This window comes from Lissotriton helveticus, chromosome 10, assembly GCF_964261635.1.
Source record: "Lissotriton helveticus chromosome 10, aLisHel1.1, whole genome shotgun sequence".
NCBI classification, from domain to species: Eukaryota; Metazoa; Chordata; class Amphibia; order Caudata; family Salamandridae; genus Lissotriton; species Lissotriton helveticus.
In genome coordinates this window covers 1,030,716,499-1,030,726,503 of record NC_136071.1, presented here as the reverse complement: position 1 = coordinate 1,030,726,503, position 10,005 = coordinate 1,030,716,499, and positions in this window count along the sequence as shown.

Here is a 10,005-nt window from a genome sequence, read left to right as displayed (position 1 = left end):
TGGGGCCTGCCGGCACAATGTGCGCAGCTGGATCGGCCGAGTCGGCCAACAAATTTAAATACATGTGTACGGCGAAGCCGAGAACAAATATATTGTTATGTCTAATTTCATTACTGCCTATTGTCATGGGGATGTGGCTGAGTCGGCCTACAAATTTAAATACATGTGGAGGGTGAAGCTGAAAGCAATTATAAGGTTATGCCCAATTTCCTTACTGCCTTTGTCATGTGTATGTCGCTAAAGGTCTGTTCATGAGAATAATGATATATATATCCAAGTAGTACTTGGCTCTTGTTGTGTAGATTTATATGAGTTAATGTGAATAAAAGTCTACGCCTTGGACAATATAACCGATTTTAGATATTCTTGGGCACAGTGGGATCGGATGGGTGTCAGAGTGTTTCATTGTGCGCGTACTAAGTGATTTAGAGATTCAAACAAGCCCCACATGTTCTAAGCAAAGTTGGGACATGCGATACTCCCCAGAGAAAACTGTGTGGAAAATAGGTTCCATTAGTTCTTTTTCCAAGTCCTATTTTTCAAAGAAATTGTCAGAAGAGACAGGATTTATACTTTTTGGAGGATAATTTGTAAGGATTTCCACTAGACCACAGTCGGCAGAGTGTGCCTGTCACTTCCTGCTGGATTGTGAAGTGATCCACCACAAAACTAAACAAAAATATAGTGGCGAACTAAAATTTTGTACACAAGTTCCGAAAGAAATTGACTAAAAAGTAATCGATTTTATAGGTTTTTCTTATAATCTAGTTATGTATTTTGGCACAGCCTATAATTTCTAAGACTATATCTCCCTTTTCTTTTGACTTCCACTTACTTCCATTTTTGTCCTTCTTGCCCCTTCTAAGTAGGTTAATTTTTTTAATGTGATTGAAAATATGCTCTCAAGAAGGGTGAAACAATTAAGCTTTACTTTGAGCCAAATTGTAATGGCCATTTAGGCTTTGTAAGAAATTGGGTTACTGGTAGGTGGAGAGGGGTGAAACCCTACTCAAGCAGCAATCACAATCCTTGTCAGGGTGATGTAAGCACCACATTAACCTGTGTTCAACCCACTGGTAGCTTGGCACAATGCAGTCAGGCTTAACTTAGAAGCAATGTGTAGAGTTTTTATGAAGTACTTCAAACAGTAAAAAAGTGAAACCACAACACAAGAAGAATCCCATAGCAAATTAGAAAAAAAGAGTACATTTTATGAAATAGTTTCCAGTGAATATATCACCAAAAAGCACAAAGAGCCAATTGTTGATATCTTGTCAAGCTAGACCAAGTGAAAGTCACAAGTTAAGGCCAGCCGTGATTAAGTGCAGGCTAGCTATAGGGACCCAGTTAGACAAACGGAACAAGAGCACCTTAAATCCTGGTTGCAGAGCGATGCGAGGTCTCATTTTGAGAGTGCATTGCGCAGCCAAGACAATGTGAGGTCCTGACTGGAGAAGCGTCTTTGCAATGTTGGTTCCGAGGAGCTGTAAGGCTACGATGCAAGGGCTGGCATTGTGGTCAAGGAGGACATCGATGAAGGGGCTTGTGATTCAATTTCCTGTGTTGAGGATGGATCGTGCAACGGCTGGTTCCGAAGAAGCTGAGGGGCTTGCGATGCGACGTTCTGCATCTTGGTTTTGTTGAGGCTGTGTGCTGCTAAGGTGATGCAAGATCCTTGCATCGAGGAAGTTCACATAGAAGCAGCGATGTTCTGGTGGGGGTTGTGCCTCACACCAGAGGAGATACATTAATCAATCAATCAATCACTGCATTTCTAAAGCGTGCTACATACCCGTGAGGGTCTCAAGGCGCTGGGGGGGGCGTTACTGATCAAAGAGCCAGGTCTTGAGAAGTCTTCTGAAGGCCAGCAGGTCCTGAGTCTGTCATAGGCTGGTAGGAAGAGCGTTCCAGGTCTTGGCGGCGAGGTAGGAGAAGGATCTGCCGCGGTGGTTTTCCGGATACGAGGAACTGTGGCGAGGGCGAGGTTGGCTGAGCGGAGGCTTCGGGTGGGGATGTGGAAGCTGAGTCGGTTGTTGAGGTATGTAGGTCCGGTGTTGTGTAGCGCTTTGTGTGCGTGGATGAGGAGTTTGAAGGTGATCCTCTTGTTGACGGGGAGCCAGTGCAGGCCTCTCAGGTGGGGTGTGATGTGGCTGCGTCGGGGGATGTTGAGGATCAGTCGTGCCGAGGCGTTCTGGATTCGTTGTAGTCGTCTCAGGAGCTTGGTTGTTGTTCCTGAGTAGAGGGCGTTCCTGTAGTCGAGTCTGCTGGTGATGAGGGCCTGGGTGATGGTTTTTCTTGTGTCGGGAGGGATCCATTTAAAGATCCTGCGGAGCATTCAGAGGGTTTTGAAGCAGGACGTAGAGACGGCGTTGACTTGCCTTGCCATGGAGAGGGTGGAGTCGAGGATGACCCCCAGGTTGCGTGCGTGGTCTGTGGGTTCCGGGGCTGTGCCTAGCGATGTGGGCCAGCAAGAGTCATCCCAGGCTGATGGGGTGGGTCCGAGAACATCAGTTCTGCTGGGTCCACAGATGGGCTGGTAGAGCAAAATCAGGCCCATCTCCAAGGGTCCAGAACTAGAAGGGCACCACTTAGCAGGGTAGGACTCACAGTTGGCAGAGTCCAGGTGCAGGTTACAAAAGACTAAGCCTTGGGGTCACTCTGGTGGTCCGGGATTCAAACTGCAAGTCCAATCCTTTTCACCTTGCAGGAGGCCAGCAGGGCAGCAATCCAGCAGGGCAGCAGCCCAGCAGAGTGGCAGTCTTTCCAGCAGTACAGCAGTTCTTCTTCCTGGTAGTCCTTCAAAGGTCCACAACTGTACTGAAGAGTTGGTGTCTGAGGTCCAATGTTTATACCTGATGCCTTCTTTGAAGTGAGAGACGCTTCTAGAGTATTCCTTTTGTAGTGCCCAGGTTTCCTTATTCCCCTGGCATGGCTTCAGACTAACTACAGGGGGTATGCAATCCTTTGAGTGGAGGCAGGACACAGCCTTTTCAGGTGTCAGTGGAACTGTGCCCAGATCTGCCCCCATCCTGCCATTGATGACCCATCTAGGAAAAACCTAGGCTCTCTATTGTGTGTGGCTGTCTGGGGGAATACACAGAGACCAACTGCTAACTACACCTAGTCATGTGACTCATAGAAAGGCTGCAGGCACTAAATGGCTAAGGAAAGAAAATGCTAACTTTTTAAATGTTACAGCTAAAATGGAATTTTTTTTAAAAAAAAGGGAAGGTGTGCGCTTACTATAAAAAGTACTATCTTGCTTTGCAAATCCGTCTCGAACGTGAGTTGCACCCCATATGCTCATCAAAATGTTGTAATATTGGATCTTTAAAGGATTACCACCTCGGAGACAGCATTACAGCTTTGGAACTCAAGCAGATTGTTCATATCATGATTAACTTCGGACTGTGTACACGACATGATGCAAGAGGAGATTCATTAGTGAAAATTAGTTTTTTTTCATTGCCTGTATGCATGTTCTAATTCAGTTCACATGTTTATTTATGCAGCAAAGATTTATAATACTTTTTGCTCACGTTCATCTATTCATTGGTCATGATGAAAAGCAGGGATGCAGTTATTTGTAGTATGGTTACTGTTTTTTTAGCACCGAAGCAGTGGGTGACGGAAATGTGAGTTTTCTGCTTGACTCAGCATTGTGAACAGGAGAGGTCACAGGGTTATGCACCAATTAAGGTTTTTTTTTGCACACATGGGCGAGTAGCATTTAAAGAAGATTTTGGTGGGTGGTTGGTTTATTAATTTTTGTTTCATACGGAAGAAGACACGCATATTTGAAGCCACCGGTTTTGGTAGTGAGGTAAAGGGAAACATTGTTGTATTCGAAAGAATTGTAAAAACAGGTCAGAGACAATCAATATTTGCCCGGCGGTATCGCCTCTTTAACCCACAAAATATTAATCAATGAAGAGGCAGGCGCTGGAGACTGGAAGGCAGGAAACAAGGTTTATTCTCTCCGGAGGAGAACACATCAGTTCGGACAGCCAGTATCGTCACGAGGTGCTCTAACCGCATCTCTGAGGCCTGGCCTCTTATACACAGTTTACGAATTTTATTGCAGGTAACACATTCTTGTAATGCTTTGAAGTATGAAAGGACATCCTCGGAATCTCCCCTTCAGGCCCGTTCCCACACACATTTACAGTTGAAGTCCCCACCCCGGTCACAACAGGTGATGATCATCGCGCAGCTGGACATTCCGCCGATTCACGGAATGTGGGGGGGTTGATCGGATCTCAGAGGGTGGGGGGCTTTGATCAACTCGAGGGTCCTTTAATGGGGGGAAGCTTCCTACTGTACGGGGGGGGCAATAAACAGTATCCGCAGAGCTAGGTGGCGGCCTGGGAACGAGGAAGACAAACGGGCACACAGGAAAGGGGGTTTGTATCAAAGGGCCTGGGACCATGAAAGGAATGAAGGGAGGTGTCGCGCTGGGAACAGGATGGGGTTCTGAGGCAGAGCTGCGCTGAAGAGGGGTTTATGACCCAAGGCATGTGAGAGCGGGGGGGGGGTGGCCAGTGCGTGGGGGGGTTTGTGAGGGCGAAGGGCTGTGCTGGGGGCCAGTGGCGTGCAGAGGGTGGTTCTGATCGAGGCACCTAAAATGGCGGGTGCGCACGACAAAAAGTGTGGCATCAGGGGAAAAGGCAAGATGGCGCAGATAATGTTTACCAAACCGTACTAATTTTCCACAGTCCTCCCTTTAACATTTCCAAGACATCTTGCTGGCCTATTTCCTATCCATGTCTACTGTGGCGGTCATAAGTAAAGAAGTAGGAACCCAGGTGAAGGAGCTATAAACATAACATTTAAAATCTTTCGTCTTAGGAGGCGGGTCTATCGATAAGCTCGTTTGCAGGAAAGTCATAGTAATGCAATATCGGACAAAAACGATTCTGTAGTGAGAGCATTGAGTACATTTCATAGATGCTTATAGTCATTCGGAATGTGAACTGATAGGTTATTACATATGTAAGTTCTTTTCATATTTGGTTGGAGCATAATCAATACAATGGTGGCTGGGAGAGAAAAGAGACGTAGTAAAAACGATAATCAGGGGTGTCATTGTTCGAAGGGGAAGTCCTATTGTCATGGACCATTATTAGTGAGTTCTCAGCATTCTTTGTCGTCTTCTGTTGGCACTGTGGAGCACCGGCGGTGGAGCTATGTGTCCAGCTCTATTCTAGGTCCCGCGTTGCAGGGCATGACCTTTTCCTCGCTTTCCTGGTCAAAAAAAGGTCCTTTTCGCCCTGTGTCCTTTTGAGTCGATTGTCAAAGAGTTCAGGTGGAAGAAGAGGGTGTGTGAGTAGTCCTTAGGGTAGGTCGGAGGAAAAGGGGATGGAGCAGGGCCAGATCGGGAACAGACCAGGGGGACGGAAAATTTTAGGTAGGCGGGCCCATGACCGAGTTCAGAGAGCGGGACTTTTCGGCACATGTTGATCGTCGAGCAGGGGCATCAGGTCAGCCCTTTCCTCTCATTTTGTCGGAAACAGTGCCTCGTCCTGCAACTCCTTACTGTCGTGGTCTCGCCTTGGCCAATGTCGCAGATGTTCCACAATCTGTAGTCAGGCCGCGTGCTCCCACATCCGGTCTCTCTCTCCTCCGACAGTGGTACCCTTAAATGAGTTTGAAAAGACAGTCTTTAGAGAATTGGCAGAGGAAGGTAATCACATAAGTCTATTTCTCTCCCAGCTCCAAGCAAATGAGAAACATCCGTTACATTGGGGTTCACAACCAGCATATAAATAATTGATGATGGGCTTGCTGAATTTCCTATAACTTTCCTTCGTAACTATGTCGTTGGTGTTTGTTGGTGTTACATTCATTGTCGTGGTACGAGATCTGGTACCTATTCATTGCATTTTGCTTATTACAGTTACGTCAGTTCTTCTGGCAGAGACCCACTTTCCTAGTACGAGCCTTACGAAGCTATACCGTTCTCCAGGGTTTTATATTTTACGAAAAAGTGCAACGTGCTATCACCATGGTCTGATAGGTATCTTTCTGAGGAATGAACATAGGCTAAACAATTTTCCATTCTATCAATGCATCCTACCTTTCAGCTAAACATTTTCTTTCAACAGGGTTCATTGCAACAATTTCTTCATTTCGGTCTAATCTTAACTTTGCAAACATCATTCTAATTCCTACATAGCCTCTTACAACCTGACTACTTCATTAAAAACCGGGGTCTTATGGAAAACAACTAGGAACATAGCAAACTGTGGTGAGGGACTATCGTCTTGCTTTGTGTCATGAGGGCGTTATCTAGCATTTCTAGGAACAACGGCTGGCCTGTGTTAGTCGTGAGTCGACCCATCTCTTACAACCGGGGGTGAGGGGCAGTTTTTAAAACTCTCGTCCGGGGCAGCTGATACAAGACTAAGGGCGTTCTGGGAAGATGGGGATGTTTCGATCACTTTTATTGTTTGGGTATTGCGACAATTCGGGACAGGGAAGGTCGCGTTATCTGAGGCATTTTTTTTATCATAGAAGCCACTGACATGTAGTTCCCTTATTACGGGTCAGATTAGGGAACCTCAGTCGTCTTACCTGTCCTTTCCTTTTTGGCCAATTCTAGGTTTCATCAATTTTTAGCAGAAAGGAGAGGTAGTGACACGGCATCAGGGTGATTTTATTTAAGACAAATTTGCGCAAATACTTGCGGTATTTGGAGTCAATTGGGTGGTGCACCAGGGGTGGCGGCTTGCCAACTAGGTGCTAGTCGTTCGGAAGAGTGAGAGTGTGGAGGAAAGAGAGAGAGAGAGAGAGAGAGAGAGAGAGAGAGAGAGAGAGAGAGATGTGCAACAATAGGCTAAATAGTACACGTGCGACATGGGGAGTGGCCGTGTATTAAGATAGGCTATTCAGCGCATTACACAACATGAGACATTACGGGTCTGTGTTAGAATTTCGAAAGCATGCAGTTTGGGACGGACGAGCATTAGGCCGGGTACAGGGGACATGCATTGAGTAAAAGGCACCATTGTGTCGCACTTCTCGCACTCTCGGTCTTTTGACTAGTTAAGTCAACGCTTCAGTCGCATAAAAACATTCTCTCATAGTTTCAGACATACGTGACATGTGCCCATTCGCGCAACACGGATTAGGGGTGATCGTGTTTCATCATTTCATACAACTTATTGGTTCTTTCGTTACAAGAGCAGTTTGCGGGTGTGCTTAGGTGCCACCTTGCAGCGTTAGTCCGCTTCATGTATCAGACATGGCGAGGCTTCAGATCTTCACCATACCTCAGTCGTGATTCCGATGTAACCTGTAGAGGGAGGAAAAGAGGGGAAGGGAGGGGGACAACATTCGAGCATATCAAATGCATGGGCACGAAAGTCCTTTACTTACCTCATACTCGTCTTATCTCCTCGGGATAGAATCCCTGGGGTCTTGGTTTCTAAAGCCAGGGGGAGGGGGGGGCAGTGTGTCCTTATAGGCCGGGTGTAGGGAAACGTTAAAAATCAGAGGCACTTAGTGCGAGGTATCTAGTTGGTAGATGTATCTAGCTATCGGGGTCCTTAAATCTTTTTCAACGCTGTGATGTTCTAAGGCATATCAGCTCTTCGGCCAACTCTGTTCCCTAGTACCTTTGAGTGCCGTACCTTTATAACATTCTATCATTTACACCGCTTCACTTTACCCGTCCTCAGAAGTCGAGGTCCTTCTCCATGCGTTAGTTCCTGAGCCAGTCGCATACTTGGAGGCAGAGTATCGTGTCTTAGATTCGATCCTCCATCCGGGGCTGAGCAACCATCTTCTAATAACCTTAAAAAGAGAGCAAAGCAGGGTGCACAGAAAAACTCTCCCGCTGATCCCACATTTTAAGAAAAGCATGCAATACCTGTTCATAGTTTGGAAAACCTTTATTTGCACAATCGTTCAGCATGTAGATATGAGGGTGCAATCGTATTTGGCCGGACACGGCGATGGCTGAAGCACGTACAGTAAGGGGGGGGTATTTTGCAGCATTAGAAACATTAAAAAGGGTTTATTTAGTCATTTGCAGGAAACTAAAAAGGTCTATCAATAGGTGAGGGATCAAGGGGCATTTATTTCATAATTGGAAGCACAGTCAGACTAGTTGCAATCAAATTTCCTAAATGCATACCGTGGGCGTGTGTCACAAGCGAGGTTATGTATCGGCTACAATAATATCATAATAAATCGTACATTGAAAACAACATTTTTCACGGGGTCCTTTTACATGTTCGTCGAGTGAACCCTCCCTCTTTTTCGTCAAGTGTACAAAGGATCATATACATATCTCAGAACATCAAGTCTTATTAGCTAAAAACACCACGAGGTGTTCGTAAGTTCTCATTGATACCGGCGCCATTTTGGGCGGGGCCGGGTTAGTCCGGAAGTAGCATCAGGGACAAAATGTTTCCCACAACCGGCGGTTGGACCAGAGTCCTTTTCGGCAGTTCAAAAAACTCGTGCTAACAGAAGGGGTGGCTATGTCGTGGTTATTTCGTTAGCGACCAAGGCAGTTGTTCCTCACCGGAAGCCTGCAGGCCTAGACCCGCCTTCCAGTAGGCCCAGACGCCATTTTGAGGCCCTGCAGCAGCCGCCCTTCGTCGAGTCTGCAAGAGTGGAAGAGACATTTTGGGGTGAAAAAATGGAATATCGTGCCGTAGGAGCAGGACATTCGGCTAGGGTGCAGCTGTGGCGCCCCCACCTGGGGGGGCGAGGGAGACTCGTTCGCGCCGTCTCCCTCTCCCGGTGCACTCCACGCTGCCCTCTTTCATGGGCATGCATGATGGCCACTCCACATCCCGTGCTCCACAAGTACACTTGAGGGCCATCGTATGTCTTGTGCTGCGCGAGTATGGCCGGCGCCATCCCATGTCCTGTGCTGCGGAAGTATGGCCGCCTGCGGTGCATGTCCTGTGCTGCGGAAGTATGGCCGCCGCTGTGGCATGTCCTGTGCTGCGGAAGTATGGCCGCCGCAGTGCATGTTCTGTGCTGCGCAAGTATGGGCGCCGCCGTTGCATGTTCTGTGCTGCGCAAGTATGGGCGCCGCCTGGCTGGAGGATTTCGGCGCCGGGCCGGGGGCTGGGAAACCTCCTATCCAGGGAGGTGGGAGAGGCCCGTCCGCGTCGCCTCTCCCTCCCAGCCCAACCTGGACCAATTTCAGCGGAGGTATTTGAGATGGCCGGACTGGGGCTGGGAAACCTCCTATCCGAGGAGGTGGGAGAGGCCCGTCCGCGTCGCCTCTCCCTCCCAGCCCACCCCACGAAGAAGAGGATGGGACAGCCATTTCATGCCGGGCCCGTGGTGCCTCCTGGACATCCCACTGGCGATTCGATCGATGGCTGTCCGCAGGCCCCGCCCCACACGTGCTGTGTGTCTCACCTTCCGGATGGGCGTGACTGGTGACCTGCGGCATTTCGGGAACTTCCGGAGTGGGGGTAGGTATTTTGTTTGGACAGGCATGTCTGGGTAATGGGGGGTTGTCTATGCTGGCCTGTAATTGCTCCTTTTTTTTTTTTTTTTTTTACAGAGTGGGGGGGCAGCAGAGAGTAATCAGTCCCATTGCACTCGAAGTTTGAGCTCATTAATGGAATGTATACTAATCTGTCCGAGACTACTCTGTGTATTGTTTCTGTAGGTTATCCGAAAAGGGTGGCTTTTTGTGTTCGGGAACAGTAGCGGTAGTACGGGGTTCGTAACCGGGTAACTTAGAGCTAGACTGGGTTTCTCGTCTTAGCGTTGTTCGATCTATGAGGACTCAAACATGTCGCTGAAATCGGTCTGGCGAAATCTGTGCCATCGGGCATAATCAAACGTGGTGGTTCTATCTGGCCTGTCCGTGTCAGTCTGATTCATCTTTGTCTCACGCCTTTTCCCTTTTCTGCCGGCCTGTTATTCCTGTCGGCCCTCTGCTCCTACCCTCGTTCAGTAGAGTCGGGCATTGGGCTTTCCAGTGCCCGGAACATTTACAAAAAGCACATTGGTTTTGCCCTAAGTCTGGTC